We start from the raw sequence: 25,974 nt of genomic DNA, 5'->3' as shown, positions 1-25,974 counted from the left end.
CTTCTTTAACTCTAAATCTACAGAAGACATGAAACAGAACTGAATTAGGATTGAATATTGAATATTGAATATTGAATTAGGATTGTTCCAGAATCCAAAATTACAACCCCTAATAGAAGACTGCAAATGAGAGTAATAAAATGTAATAGTCACACTGCAGTTGTAATCAAGTCATAATTTAAATGGTGGTGGGGTGGGGGATACAATAAATACATCCTTCAAATGGTTAAGCCAGGGCCACCCTGTGTTTTTCAACAGCATAGTAGGCCTAACTGTTCAGCTACGGTTCAAAAACCTAAGCAATTTTATTCCTAATAAGAATATTTATTGTTGTCAGCCACTTTAACATTTTAAATAGACAGTCTGAACATTAACACTATATATATATATATATATATATATATATATATAGCCGACTGTTTACACGCTAGAAAAACAAAGAGCGTACAAATCGCTAGACGCATATAATTACGTAGTCTGTGGGCATGTCCAGATGGTTTTATATAGCGATATAAGCGATGACTTTTGTGTGTTAAAAGTGGAGGTTTTAACGAGCCAGCACCAAGGGAAAAGCACCTCTATGTACCAAGCCTGGGTTGTGATCAACAAGCCGGAAGACTACATCCATACTGCAAATTGCACCTGCATGGCAGGGTAACGTTAAGTATTTACTATTGGAGATTGATGCATTGTAGACTGATTTCCTTGACATGATGGTTTTATTTCCCTAGAAAACTGTCACGACTACTAATCACTTATACCATGCATCCATCACCTTCCCTCTAGGGTAGCTACTGCTAAACTAAAGTGTGTCTGTCATTCCACCAGTTAGCTCGGAGATGCGAGGAAATCACGTCAGTGCGTGATGAGGTCAAAAAAATCAAATAATAAAAAAAACTGTGACATTTCATTAAGACACAAAGCACACAGTTAGAACAGGCATACATAGTAGCCAACTAAAAAAAATAAAAAAATCATAGTAGACATGTTAGTAGTATTTATTATTTAGTTTGTAGCTATGTCTTACCTGCAGGAATTCGATGGAACGTTCTGACCCCAACATGCGCACTACGCACTGTGAATTTTCCTGTGATGGGGTCTATTTATTCATGCATTTTTTTATTTATCATATGTATTTATTTATTCCCACATGTATTTATTTCCAGATTGATTTATTCATTTATTTCTTTTTATTTTTCCATATGCAACATGGTTTCATTTTCCTGGTTCTGTAAACCCATTGAAGCTGACGAAAGCTTTACATGACACTGTAGGTACTGTGAACGTTAAACCACTTTGGGATGGCAGTTTGTTGATTACTTGTTCTGATGGCAAACAGAGAATTAATATGATTAAAGTGAGAACTTTGAAAGGAAAGAAAGTCCAATTTTTTTTGTTTGGGGACAACAGAAAACAGTGCAAGGGGTTATTACAGGGATTTCAACTGACATATCCACTGAAGAAATCTTGGAAAATGTATCAGGAGTTAAAGTAGTGAAGGCTAGGAGATTGATGTATTCCAAGAATGGAACAAAACAGGAGCTTATCTGTCCTATTACAATTTTGTGAGGAAATGCTGCCAACAAGAGTTACTGCGTATAAAGGAAGAACAGAGAATCAGAGTAGAAGTAAGTCTGACATATGTTGAAGCCATTAAGGAAACGAATACAAAAAGAAGTGTGATAGTATCGCCAATAGCGAGAATGACTGAACAGAGACAGGACCAGAATTCTAACAAGATAAGAAGAGAATATGATAGGCCTACAGCAACCAAACCAAGTACTGGAGTGGACAGTGTTGTGTATGTAGCATTTCTGGCAGAAGTAGTCAATTGTTCAGCTTAAACACAAAGCAGAAAAGAGAGGATTAAAATTATCATAAAGCCAGCACAAAAATATCTTGGGGAATTATGCAATAAATGCAAAACTCATGCAGGGACACAGGAAACTCAGCCATCATGTGGAGAATCATAATGGTTTTTGCAATTCTGTAGTTGAACGCTTTGCTCTAATGGGCAGGAATTTAAGAAGTATATTGAAGAAAGAATTGAAAAACCAAATGTTATTTGTGTGCAAGAAACATGGCTTAGGCCTCACTTAGATTTTATATTACATGGATATGTTGCTGTATGCATGAATAGGGAAAGTGGCACTAGAGGTGGTGTAGCTATGTTTATTCAACAGGGAATAGGATATAGGATTATAAAAATAAGCAAAGACTCTGAGGCGATAGTAGTTGAAGTATGGATGAGAAAAACAACCATATGGATAGTGAACTATTATAATCCATGTGGCAAACTAAGTAAAGAGGCACTTGAAAAGATAACTGGTGAAGAAACAAACCAGACAGTTACCTTTAAGGTAGTCCCCTGGTGGTCAGATGAATTCAATAAAGCAATTAATGCAAGAAATAAAGCTTTTAGGAAAGTTAAAGGATCCTTTTCTTTTAATGACCTAATAGAATACAAAAAGACACAAGCAGAAGTTAGACGAATGATTAGAAATGCTAAACGAAATTACTGGAAGCAGTTTTGCAATAACATAGGAAGAGAAACACATATTAATCAAGTGTGGGGTATGATAAGAAGGACGGGAGTAATTAGGAGGGAGTATACATTGCCAGCTATTAAATATAATAACAAAGTTATGATAACAAATAAAAATAAGGCGGAGGCTCTGGCAAAAACATTTGTAAAAGTCCATAGCTCTACTAATCTGACACCTGATGCAAGGAAAGGTAGAGATGAAGTAATGACAGAACATTCTAACATACTAATGAAAAAGGATGATTTTAATGGAACACTAAATGTTTCCTATTCTTTATTTGAGCTCAAAAGAGCGTTGGTAGGAGCCAGAGCAACGTCCCCTGGTAAGGATGAAATATTTTATAAAATGGTTGAAAACTTAAATCATCAAGCTCAGTCTATGATCCTGCAGCTATATAATAAGGTGTGGGAGTTAGGGGTATTTCCGTCAGCATGGAAACACTCTGTTGTTATGCCAATTGGAAAACCAGGGAAAGATAAAAGCGAAACAACTAGCTATAGACCATGGGCATAGGTTTGGTCTCAGCTTTGGTGGGGACACCCCCATACACCCCCCCCCCCCCCCATTATTTTGTTGTAAGATACCAGTGATTTAATGATTTCCCTTTTTATTTCAGACTGTTTGCAATACAGAATATCACAATACAGAAGTGAATCTGCTTCATCTCATTATACTGTGCCCTGACCCCGATATATCATCATGTATACTGTCCCTAAAGAGCTAGTATAACTGTATAATCTCAAAAATGCACTCTCAAAAACACAACAAAAAAAACAAACAAACACCCCAGACTGTGTAATGCTGAACAACCAAACGTTTATTAACATAAATTAGTATTTAAACTAACAAAAAAAACTCTGCCACAAGGAAACAAATCTAAATAAATAAATAAATATAATAACCTTTTTCTATTATAAACACTATTTACCCTCCAGTACACTCACGTATATGTTGACTGCAAGATTCTAAGTTAAGGTACAGGCTAATTGACATTCAGTTACTTGCTAACGTAGTATTCTATCATCCTGGGTAACACATACTATCACCAGTTAATACTATTTTCCACAGTAGAATCTGCATTTGAAAGCCTGGTCAGTTACTACTGCTAGTTTATTTGTGTGGCTAGCTAGTTATTTTGCTTACACTCCGACTCTGCTTTATGAAAAAGCTTCTTATGTCCCTTTTGCATAAGGCATCTACAAAGTAAAAAAAGGGGCAAAAAAAACGGAATATTAAAATGTTTTTACTCTGGCCTTTGTATGTGGCAGAGAGACAGCCCTGGTAACTTACTGTCGGCGTCGTCAACATGCGCGCGCACACACATACACAGCGCGTGCATCACCCGCTCGCTGCAAGTGCAAGCACAAAAGTAGTCCCGGCCCGCGCGTGTAGCCTGTCAGATACCCCGGTGCCAATCAAATTACAGCGTTTCTTGTACTGTCGTCATCCTGGCCGTTAGAATCGATCCAAATAGCAGTGCAAAAATACAAATAGCAGTTTAAAGGAGCTTGCTAAATACTGGTGGGGACAAATTTGTCATCTCAAAATATTGATAGGGACTAGTACCTAGCGTCCCCCCCTAAACCTACGCCCATGCTATAGACCTATCGCATTAACATCTAACTTATATCAAATAATGGAACTGACAGGTTAACTTACATATTAGAGAGTAGGAATTTGCTAATACCACAACAGAGTGGTTTCCCTAGAGGGAGGTCAACTATGCATCCGGTGATATGTTTGGAGGATGAAATTAGGAAGTCTCAGGCTAAAAAGGAACTAGTAGCTGCGGTCTTCTTATTAAATTAGAGTATGCGAATTGGTAGAAGAATGTTCAACTGGATTATGAATTTTCTGAAGGATAGGACTATAGAGGTAAGAATTGGAGAATCTTACTTCAATGTCTACTCTATAGAAAATGGGGTACCACAAGGAAGTGTATGTAGTCCTAATTTATTTAATATCATGATTAATGAGTTTTTTTCAGAGGTTGATGCTAGCCTTGGGAGGTCTTTATATGCAGATTATGGGGCAATATGGGTAAGGGGTCGTAATGTAGCCTGGTAATACCAGACTCTGCTACTTCACTTTGCTTCGTAGACAGAGTCTGGAATGGCATAATAGAGAAGTGTTTTCTCTCTTGCTAGGGGGCGCTTGTCTAAAGTTTAAAATTATTGGTTACCCGTAGTTAATCAGATACGTTTAGTTATGACGTATGTTATGCGCCTGTACAGCCGAATCGAAGCACAGACATGCATCAAACTCAAATCTATGATTGAACTTCCACTGTAAACCTGTTGTTAACACATGATGATTCGAGCGAAATACCGGAGTGAACATGGCTGTAAACGACTTTTGCAGTTTGAAAAAGAGTTGAATGTTCTTTATAACAGAGCGAATTGCATCCCGTGTCTCGTTTCCCATTTCCGTGGTCGTTTCGGTTTTCGATTTCTCTAACCTACAATGTAAAACTCGGCGCTAAGCATCTACGTCACGGCTCTCAGCCCGCCCTCTGTTCGTTGATTGGCCCGGCTGTTTCCAGACCGGTGGCAAACAGAAAGCTCTGACACTGTTTCAGACTGAGTACAGAAGCGAAATGAAATTGAGCGGAAGTCGGAAGTCTGACGTAGTCAGGCTAGTCTTAATGCAGCGTTTGTTGGAAAGAAGCTACAGGCAGCAGTCAGCACTGTTGAGAAATGGGGAAACATTTTTTGGTTTTCTGTGGACAAGACACAGGTTATTTGTTTCTCTAAGAAGCATATTAATCCTGCAATACAAGTTACTCGTTATGGGCAACCAGTTAAGCAGGTTGAAAATATAAGGTTTGTTAAGGTTAGGTGTGTGAATGGACCATCCCTTATGAAAGGAAAATATATTTACCAATATATTTCTTAAAATATATTGTGATATATTGTAATATATTATTTTCCCTTTTTATTTTCTAATATTTTATATATTTGAATACATTAAATAATATATTGATGATACATATATTATATAATATATTGTAAAATATACGAATGATTGCCGCTTTCAATATTGGACCTAACCAATATATCATCTGTTCGGACTCAATGGCATCATTAATAAGTATTGCAAATTGAAAATCTGTTTGTAGGCCTGACTTGATTTATGAAATCTTCCATGGTCTGTATAGATTACAAAATCTTAATATTACAGTGTGTTTTATGTGGGTCCCATCTCATGTTTAAATAGAGGGTAATGAAGCAGTTGATCATATGGCTAAAAAGACACTTAAGTCAGACTTGCAATGGCAAGTTCCATTGAGTAATCAGAAGTGGAAAGTGTCATTAAAACAGAAGTCAATAAGTTATGGCAAGGACAATGGAAACAGGTTTATATGATAGAATTTATATATATTATATATATATATATATATATATATATATATATATATATATATATATATATATATATATAGTTTATATATAGCGTCTAAATCCGCATTGAAGCTCCACACCCCAAACAATTGGTGGTGGTAATGCACCAAATTGGTATGCCAACCGCCAATAAATTTAAAGAAGAAACAACCATAAGTATTTTCCTTTAGACAAGAGAAGATGGCGGCAGTAAGATACGGTGTAATTCATCATATGTTTATCTATGCTTTATATAACCTAATTATGTCAATTATGATAGATTGTTCTAATGCAAATTACTTTGCTTTATACCCTGCAACTTTTAGTAATCAGTTTAATGTTACTGTTGTTGACAGACACATGTTACAGTGTGAAAAATCGATGACCGTATGTACATCGAAGGCGAAGTATTCAGAGTTGGTAGATCGTATTGTTGTCCTTTTTGTCTAACTAGTGTTGTAAAACCACAGGAGAGTCACTAGGTGTTTACTCATTTGCAAAGCCACAGATTTCGAGTTGTTCATCATGAACGTTAGTATAAGTTTCGTTTTGCTATACATGTTACATTAAGGATAATTTGGGTAATTTTGTGTCAAATCAAAAAATCTTTTTTTTTTTTTTGGCTAAATACAATTGTTGCATATATACAGTGAAATTCAGTATTTGTAGATGGGGTCAAAATTACCAGTTTCCCCTGAAATTCTAAGCCAAAAAGGGGGTAAATTACTTACTAAATTACTACTTAATTTCATTTTGGGGGGCAAAAAACAAAGATTTTCCCCCCATTTTTGAACTGCCACCATGGCATAAAATGCAACAAATTTTGCTAAAGTAAATGGATTTAACTAATAGACCTACAAATCTGTTAAAATAAAATAATAAACCCGTTATCTTTCTAAAATAATCCCACCACCTTGGTTCCGAATCTCTGGTGAAAATCTACAAAACAGTGTATTAATCAGTAAATATGCATTAATGAAATGTAATATTTTGTGGCTTTCTTCATTTATGTATTTCTTTCACTAGAAAAAAAACATATTACTGTTTGAATTTTTGTCTGATTCTTTCAGATTTTCTAATCTTCAACTGTCACTTGGAGTGCAGAAAATACAATTTTGTAGTGATAGCCTATGCTATTAACACTGCAAATAGCTCAATTCTATTTATACACATGGGTTAGCTTCACATAGACCAAGCCAGTCGATTTAGTAAGTCAAACTTTTAAATACGTTTTAGCATTTCTGTAGTAAACCTAAAAAGTCAAAATCCATGTACCATTAAAATAATTTTATTATGATTAGAGCAGCAGCAAGCGCGTTGGGTTGCTATTGCAACTAGATACACTGCGCACAAATCACTTGTAAAAGTTGCTCTATTCTGCTGCCCTAGCAATAAACACGTTGAAAAGAATGAACCATAAACATGTTTGCCAACAGAATCACAAAGTAGATTTTAAGCAAATCAAAAAGTGAATTACCCACTGCTTTAAAACAGATATCTTTTGGACATTATTCAAGTCAAATGTACAGGCACACAAACACATTTTGTAACGTTAAATCTTACAAAAAATGGTCGATTGAGCAGTTTATATATAAGTTCTTAATCTCCACCTATGTATGTACATTATAAACCTGTTTGCACTCGTTGAGTCTAAATTAATTAAAATTCTTAAATGGATGCCAACTTATTGGGAAAAAACCCTTCCTTAACCTACCCTGACCCTACCCGATGATTTTGATGATTTTCTTAAATTTAATTATTAATAAATGCTTTTCTGAAGTGATTTGAAATTTTAAAATGAAAGGAAAAATGTTCGCCAAAACGCAGATTCAAAACCATGTCAATTGTGTCAAAAGGAATAGAATGACACATGATTTACCATCTACACCACTGGATTTGGTGATTTAATATTTAAAAATAAACTTTTTTATATTGATTAGCACAATCACAATCCACCAACGATACCATCTACTTGCACTTGTTTAGTGTAAAATAGATGCCTGTTTTTCCCAACAGCCAAACAAAAAAACAACGGGGTGCTGCAGCACCCCCACATCCCGCGCCTTTGCTGCTATTGTGTATTTTAAAAGATGAAGTGACATGAGATCTTGTCAGTGTGCACACTTAAAATCTGTAGATTATTGCAGATTGGATGCAAAAATGTTGTCCTGGATGAAGAAGTTTTAAAAGAAATGGTACGGCACAAATGGTTTTCAGAGCAATGCAAAAGACATTGTTCAAATTTTCAGAAGAAAGCTGAAGAACAAGATGTCTATTTTGCATCCTAAGTGAGTCTTGGAGGTCCATCATATATGCACTATGTGTCAGTGTTATGACCCGTGTTTGTGTTTTGTGTGTGTTGCTGTGTTTTCTGTCTCTATTCTGCAAGTGTTGGGTGTCTTGATGTTGACAAGGTGAGAATCCATCAGCTGAAACTGATCAGTGACAATTAGTGGGGGACCATAAGTTGAGCCAGTGAAGTGCTCTCAAAGTTTGGTTTTCCCTGGGCTACTGTGTGAATTACTGTTTGGTTTATAGCGCAATCTGCTGAGTGCTGATCTTAGTTTCTCCCCGTACTGTCTGTCAAGTGACTCTGTGGAGGCAGCTGTTGGACCGGAGTTTCTGATCATCTGGAAGTCGGCGTGGTGAGCAACGGGCAATCTCTTTCATGGTGGGAGCCGTGAAAACTGTATATTGTGTTGTATGTTTTTGAGTTTTGTTTTTGTAGTTTACACTCTAAAAAAATGCTGGGTTGTTTTTTCAACCCAACTGCTGGGTTGAGGCCGTTGGATAGGACTTTGGGATGTTTTAAATCAAGTTTGGGTTGAAAATAAGTCTCTTTTTTAACCCAGCGGGGCTGGGTTGAGGATGCGGACGTGAAGGAGAGCACGCACGTCACGTCAAAATCGTACGTCTCCAGTGCGAGCAGCCGCCATTTTCTCAGGGTGATAGAAGCGAGAAGCGAGTGAAAGACTATGGTAAGTAAATATTCAAAATGTAAAGTTATCTTTTATTGTTTACCCGGTTGTATGAAAGGTGGAAGGTTTATATATATATATATATATATATATTAAAAATATTAAAAATATTAAAAATGGACGCGGTTTTCGCCTCAGACACGGAGGTCTTAACTGCCTCATGTAACGTTACTGAACGGTGGATGTACTTTTAATATAACGTCTGTGAATGTATTTTGTCATATTTACATAAGATTTTACATTATCTGTACTTTTTGAGGCGTTAACAGACAGTTATGGTCACGGTCAGGCTCATGTTAATTTGTCTTTTTTCACGGTTAAACTGAATGTATGTTTGTCTCCTAAAGGAAACGGCATTGTGTAGTAAAGACTAGCATAATTATTTTGAGGCTGTTGAAGTGGTAACTGTTAAAAGTATGTTTTACATGTAATATTTCTTGTCGAGCTCCTGTCTTCATTGTCCTCGCGCTGAGAGTTAAAGACACAGAAGCTGTTTGTGTGAGGAGTCACAGACCTGTGTGAGGATGAGGAGGAGGTGTTCTTCAGAAGAGAGGGACAGACGGTTTAAGGAGAGTAAACTTCAGAATAACATCAAGTTATCTTATTATTTTAGTCTTCGTAAAAATAGTTTTTTTTTTTTTTTTAGATGTTGAAATCCAGAGACAAGATAACTTCATTCTTTTGAGACTGATGTAAGTTAAGTTATTATTACTTTTTTTTTTTAGAAAATTGTTTCGGTTGTGTCCTGCCTGTTAACTTCACATTTTGATGCAAAAACAATATATGTGTATTATGTGTGTGTATGTATGTATATATATATATATATATATATATATATATATATGTATGTATGTATATGTTAATATTTTATTGAAACCATTGATGTCCCTCTTTGCAGAACTCAAACTAACTGGAGTTAAGGACACAGAAGTCTGCTTGTGTGAGGAGGAGGTTTTCTCAGCTTCTTCTGAAGAGAGGGAAAGATCGTTTAAGGCAAGTAAACTTCATAATTTCATGTTATCAGTTGTTGTTGTGTTTTACTAAGAGTAAAATAATGTTTGTTTTTGTAGATGTTAAAAGCAAGAGACATGGGAGAGCATCATTCCTTTGAGATTTTATGTAAGTTATTTTTAGAAAATTTTTCTGTTACTTCACATTTTGATGCAACAACAGTGTGATTACGTGCTCATTTCATTAAGACCATTGATGTCTGTGTTTTTTATTGCAGAAATAAAACCAACTTTGTAGTTGTCTGATTTGGAGAGTCATTTATTCTTGGTCTTCGCTCTTAAAGGTAAAGTTCACACAAAAAAATCATTTACTTGCCCTCAAGTCATTCCAAACCTATAAGACTTTTGTCTGTCTTTACAACATAAATTAATATATTTTTAGTTTTCTCATAATATTTGTTAATCCATTTATAGTTTAGATAATCAGTATTTTCAAGCTTCATAAATAGAGTTATTGTAGAAGTAAATTCTGATATTTATATATGAATACATCTTAAATTATATGATAGCAAACATGTATGTTCAAAATAAAATACTGGTCTCCCAGACTAGCAATGGAGGACACAAAAAGAGAATATTAAATATATTCATATGTTTTCCAAAAAATGAGCAGAGTTTGTATTAGTCTGGAAAAACATGGGGAGAGTAAATTATGAACATTTTAATTATTTGGTGAACTAACGGTTTGAAGAGCAGCCCTCCATGTACATGAATATTGTGAGGTATGTGAATGTCATGTCTGTTTTAATGTTTCAGTAAAGAAGCTTTCTGAAAGCAATATTTATTCAAACAATATCACCTGCCCTCACAGTAGTGCTGCCATTATAGCATTCTGGAGCGCTGTGGCTCCAGACATTAAAGGGGGGGTGAAATGCTCGTTTTCACTCAACATCCTTGTAACTGCCTGATGCCAGTTTATTTCTGTATTAGCACTTTTACTATTCTGTTGTTTCTGTATTTGAATATTAACAGCAAGACGGAACTAATTATTGGTTCCACCCGGAGGTTTCCGGCCGGGCGCTTTTGAGCGACGCACTGAGAAAAACTTTACGGCGAAAGAGACTGATTATTCCGCTGTTGTAGTGTTTAAGTGGATAAATTTACAAGAAAATAGACAGAAGATGATATGGGAGATCTGAAAGGATGTTTAGCACCTCTTTGTGATAAGCAGCAATGAGGTTTGTTAACTGTTAATTTTACTATAAGGGTGTTTGTGTTGATATATGTTTTCATGTGCCATTTTTTCTGATGTATAACATATAAAGTATCTAGCTGTAAATGGCTGGATTGTAACACAATATGTTGAGACATGCATATAGCATTATTTTGTTAATTTGTTAATTTTCTTTCTTCAAACCAGTTCTCACGGGTTGACCAACATTAAAGCCCTGTATTTTAATCAAGACCTCTTGCCTCATGCCTGTCACTGGGGGAGCTACAATCCTGTTAATCTTGAGTACCTATAGAGTAGTACTGCAGCCTTCATACCTCCAAAAAGTATTTAGTGTTATTATATTCATAAGAGAAAGATAGTCTGTACCGATTTTTCCCGGAAAAACACGAGCGCCTGGAGGTGTGACCTGTGGGCGGAGCTAAAGAATCACGAGCGCCAGTTGCGTTGAGAAGCTGTGAAGGCTGAAACTGAACGAGAGCAGCAGCAGCAAGGACTCGCTCCGAGCGGGGCTCGAACCCAGGTCTCTAGGCGGACGCACTAACAAGGAGGCAGAGATATTTTAAGCAGTTTTACTCACCGCCTGTGGTTCCAGCACACAATCGTGACCCTTTTTCGTTGGGATTGCATCATCCTTAAGAAATAAACGATACGCAAATCCGTCGTCATACTGGGCTTTGTTTGTAAAACAAGCATTTTAGAAATGCAGGGAACAAACACAAACACTTGCACAACTCCGTTCATGCTCTGTAAAAATAAACTCCATCCACTGGTCCCTTAATGCTGTTTCTCTTTTGGTAATCTGTGCAGGGTTGTCTTGCCCTGGCAACCAAAAACACACTTCTTTTGTGACATTTCGCGACGCTCTCGCTCTGATCAGTGATTGTCTGTGCACAGCCTCTCTCTGCTCTGCTATATGGGAGCACGAGCTCTTCCGGCAAACGTGCCCTCAGGACCCATATAAGGAAATTCCGCTCCATCTAACGTCACACAGGAGCCATACTCGGAAAAAAACTTTCCAAAACTTGTGACAAACCGGAAGGAGTATTTTTGGAACAGAAATACTCCTTCAAACGTACAACTTAATTTTTGAAACTTTGTCCATGTTTAGCATGGGAATCCAACTCTTTAACAGTGTAAAAAACTCAGTATGCATGAAATAGCATTTCACCCCCCCTTTAAACAACCGCACAGTGTGTTGAAACTTTAAAACTGATTATTTACCTATCCTTACGGATGTGAATACACCTCTACCTGAAAATTGATAGTTTAATTAAATGTTAAATTTTTTCAAATGTGTTTCTCTTAGGCCACTGATGAAGAACAGGTGGTGACTGGGATGAATGCTGGTCAGAGAGGAGAATCTTCTTTCCCCTAAACTGATGCAGCGGTGGTTTTAAAGGAGGACGCTGCCCTGGATGATGTAGAAGATGTCACATATGCTGATGGGGTTTCTTCATGATTACATCAATTATGCTAAAGAGATCATGAAAATTGACCGTTATGCATGATCTGTATTCATGGACTATGAAACAAACTGTAAGTGTATAATTTGTAAAAAAAAAAAAAAAGTTAAATGCTTTTTCTGTGTTGTTTAGTAGAAGAGTTTACACTCTGTCATTCATACACCTGCTCACATTCTTTCACTCAGACACACACGCGCGTCTGTTAAATGTTATAATATCAAAGTTAATGTTGTGATTTATTTGTGTACTGTCATGCCAGAATAGTTGGAAAAAAACCTAACTAATTGTAAATTTATTGTGTTTTCGTATATTTTTATACAATATGTCCAATTTGATCTTAAGTTATATTCATCAAATGTTCAATGCTTTATGAACTCTGTAGCTGTTAATGCCATCCTTTTCTGCATTTCTTCTAACATGTTACTTTTTGACTTTTCTCTTGTTTTAAATAAATATTTTCCTTTTGATAATTATTTGTGTAAAAGTGATATTTAAAATGAACAACATTTGTAGGTTTAATGCCTAGCTCAATTTGGGTTAATTTTAACGTAGAAATGCATTGTTTCCCCACATGGCTGCACTCTGCGAGTTTATTTTCTGCCAGCAAGGAGGCGCTAAGAGCAGGAGAGGTAGGTTTCTCCGGTAACGGCTGCAGAGCGGCGCTGAGCTCACAAACGCTGCCTTATCAAGCACATGCGAAATGATATCGAACATTTTCTAAATACAGTAGTTTTCCTTCTGAAATACAGTGATAAAAAACACCCGCTCTGGTTTTTGAAACCCTGCAATATAGTCATTTTAAACCATAAAAAAGGCAACCCAGCAGGCTGGGTTAAATATGATAACCAAACTGGTTGGGTTAAAATAACCCAGCGCTGGGTTCATCCCTTTTTGACCCAGCGCTGGGTTGTCAAAATAACCCAAATTGGGTTGTTTTCAACCCAGCAGTTTTTAGAGTGTACGTGGGGCTGAAGTAGATTAATATATGACCTTGACACGTTTTGAGTCATCCTGGGTATATATGTTTGTTAGTCCCACATCCCTAGACAAAGCCGGGGACTTAACAGTCAGTTTTTGAGCCAAATGTTTCATTTTATGACTGATTGGCTGGATCATGGTGGTTTATAATGCCAAACACAACACATGGCATTGCCCTTGTATGCTTGGTAAGTGTTCCTGCATACCCAGGGCAGTATGGAAATGGTACCCATTTCAAGAGGAGGATTTGACCTGCAAGACTTCATTGCCAGTGCACACTGGTCTTTCTTTAGAAAAGTATGATTCTGAGAACACTGTGTACCCTCCAACAAAAGAGGATCTGAAGAAAATGGTGAAATATATCTTTATGAATAAAACCTTACCATCTTCCCTACTGCTCTCAAAAACGTATTTAGATGAGAGGGAACTCCCAAAAGTTTTTGTTCCAAATGAGATGCACTGCTCATCATGCTTGGAACATGCACCCCTTAGTGATCCTCTTCTCATCTCTAATAAAGCAAAAATTGTCACAACAGTTGGAATAATTGAAGGTTTGTATTTGTTTGTTAGTAGTAAATTCTTATTTTAGAGTATTTACTTTAGTATTTATTCATTATTTTTCTTGGAGAAATGAACAGTGGTGGTACAAACTGCCCAGCTGCGTTCATGGAACAGGCAGCAGTGACAGCAGAGCCTCTATTCACACTTGTATCTCTTGCCACCTGCCTCTTCCCCTTTGAATCAACAATTTTGTTTGGTTTCTGTACATTCTGGACACCCACCTCATTCATATTCCACAGACGGGTGGGGTCAACGTTTTCGCCAAGCCATGGAGCTCATCCTCAAAAATATGGAAGAACAGGTCCAACTTCGGTCTGTTGAACCCACCATCCTAGAAATGCTCGTTGCCTGTGGAGTCCTGACAGACAGGGTTCCTTGTCTTCTTAGAAAATTATAGAACCTATCTTTTCCTGCCTTCTTGCACTCTGAATGAAAATAATGTTTCAAGCCTAACCTCTCTGCCAGGTCATAGGCCAGCAGTGTTTTGAACAACGGTGTTTAAAAGAACGGTGTTAGGTAACAACGTTATTTTTTCAGTAACGCGGTAATCTAACTAATTACTTTTCCCGTCGTTACAACGCCGTTAACGTTACTGAACGTTAAATGTGGTGCGTTACTATGCATTGATTTAATAAACTATGAAATCCGAACGGACCCCTAGCTCACACAGCGAGTGAGCAGGTGGGTTAAAGACGAGATAAGCTGTTGTGATTGGCTAAGGCAGAGTCATGTGTTTCATGGTAGCCAATCAGAGGCAGTGTTTTTACACGCATGCCGGCACACGCGGCAGCGCCAGCGGCGCCAAACACACACACACACACACACATACAACCCCTGGCAAAAAGTATGGAATCACCCCTCTCAGATGATGTTCATTCAAATGTTTAATTGTGTAGAGAAAAAACCAAGCACATATATGCCACAAAACAATTTTCACTCAACAAAACAATATTCTGGCTTTATAAAACACTTAAAAAACAACAAAGAAAGATAACTATAGTCAATTACAACTGTTTTTACAGATCAAACAGAGGAAAAAAATATGGAATCACTCAAATCTGAGGAAAATTATATGGAATCACCAAATAAAAACACTACTAGTACTTTGTTGCACCACCTCTGGCTTTTATAACAGCTTGAACTCTCTGAGGCATGGATTTAACTTGACAAACAGTATACTTCATCAATCTGTCTCCAGCTTTGTCTTATTGCAGTTGCCAGATCAGTTTTGCAGGATGGAGCCTTGTCGTGGACCATTTTCTTTCATTTCCACCACAGATTTTCAATTGGATTGAGGTCCGGACTATTTGCAGGCCATGCCATTGACATTATATGTCTTTCCTGTAGAAATGTTTTCACAGATTTTGCCCTATGGCACGATGCATTATCATCCTGAAAAATGATGCTACCATCACCAAACATCCTTTCAATTGATGGAATAAGAAAGGTGTCCAAAATCTCAACATAAACTTGTGCATTTATAGAAGATGTAATGACTGTCATCTCTCCCATACCTTTACCTGACATACAACCCCATATCATTAATGATTGTGGAAATTTGCATGTTTTCTTCGGGCAGTTGTCTTCATAAATTTCATTGGAACGGCACCAAACAAAAGTTCCAGCATCATCACCTTGCCCAATGCAGATTCGTGATTCGTCACTGAATATAACTCTCATCCAGTCATCCACAGTCCAAGATTGTCTTTCTTTAGCCCACTGAAACCTTGTTTTTTTCTGTTTAGATGTTAATGATGGTTTTCGTTTGGCTTTTCTGTATATAAATCCCATTTCTTTTAGGCGATTTCTTACAGTCCGGTCACAGACATGAACTCCACTTTCTGCCCATTTGTTCCTCATTTGTTTTGTTGTGCATTTTCTGTTTTCAAGGCATATTGCTTTAAGTTTTCTGTCTTGGCGCTTTGATGTCTTTCTTGGTCTACCAGTACGCTTCCCTTTTACAACCTTTCCATTTGATTTGTACTTGGTCCAGATTTTAGACACAGCTGACTGGGAACAACCAACATCTTTTGCAACATTCCGTGAAGATTTACCTTCTTTGAGAAGTTTGATAATCCTCTCATTTGTTTCAACTGACATTTCTCGTGTTGGAGCCATGAGTTATGTCAATCATCTTGGTTCAACACTTCACTAATGTGTGCAAGCACTCTTTTTTAACTGCAGACTAATTAGCAGTTGTAATCAGATACAGGTGTTTGTTTTAGAAATGCAAAATGCATGGTGATTCCATATAATTTTCCTCAGATTTGTGTGATTCCATATTTCCATGCTTTGTTGTTTTCTTAAGTGTTTTATACAGCCAGAATATTGTTTTGTTGAGTGAAAATTGTTTTGTGGCATATATGTGCTTGGTTTTTTTCTCTACACAATTAAACATTTGAATGAACATCTTCTGAGAGGGGTGATTCCATACTTTTTGCCAGGGGTTGTACACACACACACACACACACACACACATGCAACAGCTACACAGAGATTCGCAGCAGAGATGGCGAGTCAGGAGCAATCAGATGAAAAGTTGGCATGTTCAAGGTATAAGCACTACTTCAAATTCATTGTGGTCAAAGGCAAGAACGTGCATGTAATGTGTACATGCAATGTGTGACACGCATCTACAAAGCTAGTGGCCAAAAACACTTTTCTTACAAAGATAACCCTTGAAGTGCAGGATAAAAATCTTGCTGTCTGTTGACGTGCAATAAATATTGAAAGTTATGTACCTGTCTGTTCTACTCATTTCAAATGACTAGTTCCTTTCCCTGGTAACGAGCTACTTTTATTATAGAGTAATTCAGTTACTAACTCAGTTACTTTTTGGAACAAGTAGTGAGTAACTAACTAATTACTTTTTTAAAGTAACGTTCCCAACACTGTAGGCCAGCCTCCTTACATCAATCGTTGAAAGCCCAAACAATACCCTCTCCATTGATTGAATGTGCTCATTTAACTGGAGCTTGAATGATGACATAAAAACTGCTTTGCGGCTTAAACACATTGATCCAGGCTCCAAAACTTTTTTTATCCCTATGCCACCTCAAGGTCTTTGGGGGGGACTCCAAATTGATGGGCTGCAGCCTTCAAAGCAGTTCCCTCTTCAATCGCTCTGATGGCATTTTGTAGAGCTTGCTCCGTATAAGCACCATGGTTATCTTTTCTTTTATATGTCCGGATCTATATGGAGAGAAAAAAAAAAAAAAATATATATATATATATATATATATATATATATATATATGAAGATGAGCTTTCTACACTAGGCCTTTTTGGGGTTGATAATTGATGCATTTGTTCACCACTATCACCAAGACAAACAGAAAGCCCTAAATAAATATTAAACTTATAAATTTGTATATTTAGTGAAATATATTCAATAAATGCATTAAAAGCCACTATGTTTTATCATTGGGTCACCTATCCACCTTCCATCAGTGAGCTAACTGTGAAATCAAGCTAGCTTAATGCTCACTTGAGGTAATTTTTATTTATTTATTTTGTTCAAACATTTTGATTTTACCACCTAGTTATACTGCATTGTGTAAAACAAAGGATTTGATAGACAGAAATATGTTATAATAATAATTATGATAGAGAGAAACTATGCCCTCTGGGGGCATTTTACCCCACAAGCTATGACTTTAAAAAAAAATATATACATCTTCTCAAACTACAGACTTCACTATTCATCTATCATACATCACTGTGATATCCTGCAGAAAAATATTCTCTTAAACACTTTTTAAAGGGGGGGTGAAATGCTATTTCATGCATACTGAGTTTTTTACACTGTTAAAGAGTTGGATTCCCATGCTAAACATGGACAAAGTTTCCAAAATTAAGTTGTACATTTGAAGGAGTATTTTTGTTCCAAAAATACCTCTTCCGGTTTGTCACAAGTTTCGGAAAGTTTTTTTCGAGTATGGGTCTGTGTGACGTTAGATGGAGCGGAATTTCCTTATATGGGTCCTAAGGGCACTTCTCCCGGAAGAGCGCGCGCTCCCGTATAGCAGAGCAGAAACATTTACTGATCAGAGCGAGAGACCGAAATGTCACAAAAGAAGTGTGTTTTTGGTTGCCATGGCAAGACAACCCTGCACAGATTACCAAAAAAAAAACAGCATTAAGGGACCAGTGGATGGAGTTTATTTTTACAGAGCATCAACGGAGTTGTGCGAGTGTTTTTGTTTGTACCCTGCATTTCGAAGATGCTTGTTTTACAAACAAGGCCCAGTTCGACGCCGGATTTGCATATCGTTTATTTCTTAAGGATAATGCAGTCCCAACGAAAAAGGGTCACGATCGTGTGTTGGAACCACAGGCGGTGAGTAAAACTGCTTCAAATATCTCTGTGTTGTTAACTTAGCTATCGGTGCGTAAGCACATCAAGTAAACCACATGCAATGTTGTCATCAAACTGCACTTTCCACATGTACACCTTAAAAATTTTTTTTTTTTTTAAAGACGACATAAAGTGGAACTTAGTCATTTTCCAAAACCGCTAAGCAAATATATACAGTTTCAATACATACCACATAGAGACTTTGTTGCTGCTGCTGCTCTTGTTAAACTTCAGCCTCTGGATCTGATTCTGGATCATAAATATACAGCTGAATCTGACTGTTAGCCATGGTTTGTTTTGGATGTTTTTTTCCTCACGGTAATGTCACAGCTTCCAAACGCTCTAAGCGCAAAAGCCTACTCGCGCTCATGATTCTTTAGCTCTGTCCACACGTCACGCCTCCAGGCGCTTGTGTTTTTCCGGGAAAAAACGGTACAGACTATCTTTCTCTTATAAATATAATAAAACTAAAGACTTTTTGGAGTTATGAAGGATGCAATACTACTCTATAGGTACTCAGGATTAACAGGATATTGAGTGAAAACGAGCATTTCACCCCCCCCCCCCCCCCCCACCCTTTAATAAAATCTGAAAATTATAGCGCTTACCATGTAATCCTTTTCTCTTCAATTACGTCATTGGTGTCAGCTTCTCCAAGTAGATTTGTTTATCCCCGTTGTCAAAGGTAGTGCAAAGCAACAGTGAAAATGTATCTTGAATCCCTCTAGTGGTTATCTTGGGAAAAAACAGGTGGGGGTGTTTTACCCCGGGGGCATTTCCCCGACTCTAACCTACGCTGTGTATATATATATATATATATATATATATATATATATATATATATATATATATATATATATATATATATATATTAGTGCTGTCAAAATTAGCGCGTTAACGCATTCGATTAATTTGAAATATTTAACGCGTTAAAAAAAAAATAACGCAATTAACGCGGTTGCAGTTTTTTTTTATTTCCAGTTGTGGCCTATGTGTGTTCGACGTGCAAAGAAATATGGATAAGACCAAGGAAGGACTTTTAGACGGAAAGTTTCAGTATAAAACTCTGCCGGATTACTCTTCAGTCTGCCACAAGAAACATTACTCTTCATTTAGTCTGCCACAAGAAACAGCAACATTAAAATCATGAACTCAAATGTCATTGTTTAAAAAAAAAAAAAAAACAATGGCTGTAACAGTGCGTAAATCAGACCTTTCTGTAACGCTAACGTTAATAAGCTTAAACGAAAATAAAGAAATAATTGTGTAGCGGAGTATTTTTTGTACACAGTGCCGCGAACTGTCAATCACTCCTGTGCGCGTGCATCACTGTCCTCCTCGCAGCTGCAGCAACTTGCGCTCTCTCTCTTCATCAAGCTTTAAAACAAAAAGGGGACAAAAAGATCATATTGTCTTTGTGCATAGGCTATAGATTAATTAGATAAATGAATATCTAAATTTGTGCCTTGCCGTCTACAGTATTTTTTTAGAACTTAGAAAAAAGATACTGCAGCCAATGAACAGCCAGCGGGAGCTGCAGGACGACTCAACCTCCGCAGACAGTTTTTAATGTTTATCAGACAATAAATACTCAAGATTTTGCTTTAGTATAACTCACAACGAGTTTCACACACCTTCTCCGGCCACGTTGAGTTGTTGACACTTAACAGTGGGAAAAGCGACACATGCGCTATTCACTTGTATAATTTAAGGGTGAATGGGTAATGAATGTAGTTTCTGCTCTGGGTGGGATGAATTAGGAAGCTTGCATTGTGAAGGGCGCTCTGAAAATCGACAAAAAGATTAAAACCTCTATTAAAAAAGATGTCCAAATGAGCGTACCGGTACGCTACAAGCACGTTCTGGGCGCACGGAGAGGTGGCGGTACGCTCAAGAGCTATATTTGGAAGTGGCGGTACTGAGTACCGGTGTGTACCGGCCCACTTAAAGCACTGGCAATGACTATACTTTGGAATTTTTTTGCAGTCCACTTAGAATTCAACATGGAAATCATTTTAGTTTTTTATTGGCATTGATTGTTTTGAAATTCAAATGGTACTTACATGCCTGTGTTTTTATTTCTGTAATAAATATGGCTTTCAAGCCAACAGTTAATTTGGAGGATATTGATGGTTTATTGCAGGTATGTTGTTTACATGAGAAAAATCTGTGTTACAAGTTAAACAAAAATTCCAATAAACAATCATATTTTGAATTTAAATAGTCTTGAGTTTACATTAATTATTTACATTTTACATTTACATATCCAAAAAGTTTCAGTCTTTTAATTGCGATTAATCGCGATTAATCTTAAAAAATTGTGCGATTAATTAGTTAATTTTTTTTAATCGATTGACAGCACTAATATATATATATATAATATTTAGAGAAACAGAAAGAGAGAAAAAAACATGAGTTTTTTTTTTTTTGAGAAAAAAAGATTATTAGAAATAGACATAATGCAGACACAAAATGTTTGCAAACAGTAGGCTATAATAAACACTGTAAACATAGCTAGGCTACTTTTATAATCATTTGGAATTCAAAAACATCGCGAATACGGAAATATTTGCTTTTGTGTCGAATGAGAGATCCAATGTTGGTTTCAGTTTCGTTTTAGCCTAAATTAATTAGTTTTGGTTTGTTGTTAATACTATAGCTTTTTATATTTGTAATTGTTGTTCTTTTCTAAATACTGTTAATTTAAATTATTTGTTGTGGAGTGAGAAGAACTAAAAATGCCTAGCGGAGCTTCTCAAATTTCCCTGAAGCTGAACTGTTTTTATTTTCTATATTAACCTCAAAATAAGTCTTAGAATGAAATTTGGAGTCCGACTTTCGGATGCATATACAGCGTTAATTTGTTTTTGGATTTACATTTTTAGCCTAAACTTTAGAGGATTTGTTTTGGAGAGAAACTAATAACTGTTTTTATTAGGTTTGTAAATATTTTGCTTTAGACTACAGGCATTTTAGCCTTCATTATTTCGGAAAGTGATAGGGCTAATAAAATGTGACGTGAGTTTTTTCAAACTCAAAACTCTGTAACGCCATGCCAGCATAGGGAACTCTCACCGGAGTACTGACTGTTCACCACTCCCTTTGCTTCTACAGTCATTTCCTGTTTGGGACTATTTAACATGTGATATCATGACACTTCACTGTGAAGTATTGCCAGTTAACCTGCCTTACCGAGTGTTTTCCTTGTGAGTATTCTGACTGCCTGTTTGATCACGATTCTACCTGTTATCTCGTTCATGTCTCTTGGATTGCCCCTTTGGATATATTGCTTGATTGGACTGATGTTTGTGTTTGACCTGTTTGCCTGCCTACTCGCCTACTTGCCTACAGGATAACCCCTATGTATGTTGAAAGATCGGACTGTCCTTACGGTACTGACACATTGCCTGGTAACACGACTCTGATTGTACTATCTTCCTTTAATAAACTCCTGCAAATGGACTCACATTCTGCCTCAGCCTCTTCGTTACAGAATACTTCGCCTCAACTGAATCCAGCAGAAGTTTCTAACATGCAAGCGGTGTTCGCTTATCAAAGTGAAGTCTTAAAGGGTGTAAGGAAAACAGGTCAATATAGCTCAAAGGGAATCATTTAAGAATTTAAAGGGAATTTGAACAGAATCACTGTTTCACGGCTGATCACTGAGACGCTCTGCGATTCAGTGAACGAGCCGTTTAACATCAAATCTGCGCTGGAAATTAATATCCAAACTATAGTGAAAACACTATCAATTAACACAGTAACAAGATCGGCAGTTTAAGACATCAACTTGTAAGCACAAAACACAAGATACTTCTCTTCTCAATATGAATAAGGGTTTATTAGATAAATCTAAGACATATAAACTAATCTAACACATAAACGCACGCACTCACACATTCACACAAGTTGCAGGAAGATCGAAAGTTAGGGAAAGATGAGTTTAAGAGAATGGAAATATGGAATCCCAAGTTTACAGCAATACGTTAATTTGCATAGACATGAACAACCATCAATCACGTAAATAGCCCTTGCATTGAGTTCCTCAATGAGGTTAAAATTCTATTAGGTACACCAGTAAAGGTCACAGTCTGGAGGATACTTGCGTCTCCTGTGAAAAGGGAGTCCCGTTGAAAGTGGTATCCCGATGTCGCTGATTAGCTGGAAGTTCAGTAGTCGCTGAAGTGACGTCTTGGGAAGGCCCGTGGTGGGGCGTTGGCTGAAGGTGCAGAGTTGTGTGCGCTGGTTGAAGTTGAACGGGCACCCGAGGTCAGGCGTCGGAGACTCGACATTACAAAACTTAACTCAGAACACGAAACTCTTAAACGAAAAAGGAAAGAAGTTTGACGAGACTAAGCTGTGTTTCTTCTCATCGTGGCTAAGTAGCTGCAGGCGTGCAGGCTGAAGCCCGCTGCAACCGCGCTCAAAGAACAGTGATGACAAACAGCATGGCTAAAAGCTAAAGCTAAGAAGCAAAGCTAAAAGCTAAAAACTTAAAAGCAGGCATGACTAGTAGCAGAAGCAAAGCTAGAGACTAGAAAGCCGGCATGACTAGTAGCAGAAGAAAAGCTAACAACTAAAAGCAAGATTTTATGGTGTCCTAAGTATTTAAACTGGCCTGTTCGCCACACCTCAACTGTTGTCTTGACCAATCAGATATTGTCTTGGCTTGGGGGTATCATAAATCATATGTTTATCTTACCAAGCATGTGGTCCGAATTTTCCCACTCTTGCAGGGTCTAATTTTGGACATGATTCCTATAACATGAATATGAGACATTTGACCAATAATTGATTGTCAGGACAACTTCAAGCAAGCAGATTCAATTACATAGATACTAGGCATGACTATGTATCCTTCAGCTATCCCATAGTTATCAAAAGACATACACAATAAGTGATTATAACATGATAGTCGAATGTGTGGGTTACACATAAATGAATATGGAGTGAAGCGAGTTATCTGAGATAGTTGCACGTTCATGTGTTGGTTTAAAAGGGGATGTGTATCGATACTCGAAACCATGATCAGCAGTGCAGCGATTGGCTGGTGGCAAGACGGCGATGTAATGACGTCATATAATTTAAAATGACACCCGACGAAAAACTTTTATAAGGAAACAGCCAAGCAAACAAAACTACATAAATGTTATAATAGGTACATGAAACGGATAAAAGATACATGTTTTTATTTTATTGGATTTTTTTTCATGATTCCCAATTAGATTCGTAATTTATAATAGTTGTGCAGTCTTTACATTTTTATTTCAATGTAGAAATTATCTATTCATTTCATTTTATATTTGGACAGATTTGTTACGTGACAGCATTAATGAAAGTTTCTTAAGGGTCAATATCATGTTACCCTCCATCAAGCCACTCTTATAATAGCAGTCATCACTCGAAATAATGCACAAAATAATGTGTAAGATAAATATTTCAGTGAGTAAAACTGGCTGTGTCTATAGTAGACTGTTATGGACTACACAGCATTTTTATATTATTTTTAAATAAATGTAATGATTATTATTTTAAATTATTGTCCCTGGATCAGTACGATACTCTTGTAATAAAGTAGCGGTGGTAGCAGACATATTTTGATTATCAGTTCTGGTTGAAAAGAAGCGATCTTATCCTGTTTACATGAAATAAGCCTGCTCCCAAGCAGGTTTAAGCTTACGGACCTATTGCTATGACAGCAGCTCCGGGATGAGCTTCGAAGAACCAAACGATCCAAGATCATGCCAAATCGTCAACATTCAAATCCAGATAACTGAGTTAGCGATGTACGAAGAACAGGCCCCAGAGGTTCAAAGCCCCCTTCCCCCCTTAGGAATTTCAGTCTGTTTCTGCTGGGTGGGGGAAGTGTTTAAGGAAGTGTTTTAACTCTCATGGGTTTACATGTGATGTCCGATGTTGCATCTCACTTACGAACAACAACTTTGATAGTCTCTTCTGTGAATTAAAATTGTCAATAATTTTTCTAGTGGTGTTAATGTTGAAAGCTGTTCTGTGAAAGCGTTGATTGGTTGGTTATCTTTCTTGGGACTTGTGGCACAGAATGTTTTATGACTTCCTGAGGAATTCGGCTCGTGTTTCAAACACAACCCTGATAGACTCTTTAATTTATCTGGTTCAAGTCATTTCTGTTACATATCCCCCTTTCGATCGGCGAGGTGTTTAGCTGAAGACATCGTCGATTGCTGGAGAAACAAAGGCAGAAGAATCAGAAAAAACACAGCAAACAGCAAGACAACACCTCCATGACAGTTACTGTACTGGTGCAGGCATCAGATTATTTAGGTACACATGGTAAAGTTCAATTAGTCTATGTAGTTTAGCACATTGAGGATAGTTTAGACCGTTTTGGAAATTGTTGTTTTATTTTGATTCATCAATCAAATTTGTGGTTAACTTTGTTTGGTTCTTCTAGGTTGTCTTACTTTACACATTTACCGTTATTTTTCTAGTAATCTCATTTTCAATTAAATTAATTGACCTATCATGAATGGACCTCTCTAGCGTCCATACAGTTTAGAGTGGCTGGCGGATATTAGGTGTTGCGAGTCAATCCTAATATCAGACCTTCGACCCTTGCAGGGTGTCTAGGCATTTCACCTGCTCAAGAAAGAGGAGAAGGATAGGTAAAAGAAGAACAAAACAAAACAAAGCTGCTGTGGGTTTTCCTAGCATGGGTTACAACTACTATTGAGCTAGGATGTCAGGTGCAGCTAGTGTGTCATGAACCTTAACTTAGTGTCAGGTGTTCTACCTATTGTGAGGATGGCTGCACGTTTCTTCATGGTGGGTATGTGTAACTTTGTTACACTAAAAGTTGGATATTCTACCTGTGGGAAGAATACGTTTGTTGAATGTGTTATCAGTATGTTATGCCCACAGCATAACATAGGTTTCATAGACAATTGGACGAGCTTTTGGGGCAGACCTGACCTGTTTAAAAGAGATGGTCTTCATCCCTCCTGGGGTGGCGCCACTCTTCGGTCTAGAAATATGGCAAATAGTCTTCGAGTTCATACTTGACTAACTGGGGCCCAGGTCAGGAAGCAGACAGACTGGCTAAACCGACCGTCTGTTACCTGCCTCCCGTCACAGAGGTCAGCTAATTCTCAGCACATAGAGACTCTTTCACCTAGATATCAAACTATAGAGACTGTGTCTGTTACCCGAACTAGAAAATACAAAAAATGTCCAAACCAAGTTAAGGTTAACGATTTAATTGAGGTTCAACAAATAAAAAACAAATGCAATACGGATAAACAAATGATAAAAATTGGCTTATTGAATATCAGATCAATTTCTACGAAAACACTTTTTGTAAATAATATGATAACTGATCATAATATAGATGTGCTCTGTTTGAAAGAAACCTGGCTAAAACCTGATGATTACATTATTTTAAATGAGTCCAGCCCCCAAGATTACTTTTACATAGACTTGAACACTTTGTTGGCATCAGTGGAAGTGCATTAGCATGGTTTAAATCGTACTCATATGACCGCCATCAGT

The 25,974-nt window shown here is 37.1% G+C and overlaps 1 long non-coding RNA gene across 1 annotated transcript; it reads left to right on the top strand.

The window, feature by feature from the left end:
* Positions 1-10,824: 10,824 nt before the first annotated feature.
* Positions 10,825-13,021, top strand: LOC127953480 (uncharacterized). The gene is made up of 2 exons (XR_008153232.1): positions 10,825-11,092; positions 12,395-13,021. It is a non-coding gene; the product is annotated as an uncharacterized LOC127953480 (long non-coding RNA).
* Positions 13,022-25,974: the final 12,953 nt, after the last annotated feature.

The sequence above is a fragment of the Carassius gibelio genome, chromosome B3 (assembly GCF_023724105.1).
Source record: "Carassius gibelio isolate Cgi1373 ecotype wild population from Czech Republic chromosome B3, carGib1.2-hapl.c, whole genome shotgun sequence".
Lineage (NCBI taxonomy): Eukaryota > Metazoa > Chordata > Actinopteri > Cypriniformes > Cyprinidae > Carassius > Carassius gibelio.
Note: the sequence above shows the minus strand (reverse complement) of the source record. Positions and strands in the feature narration are given on the sequence as shown.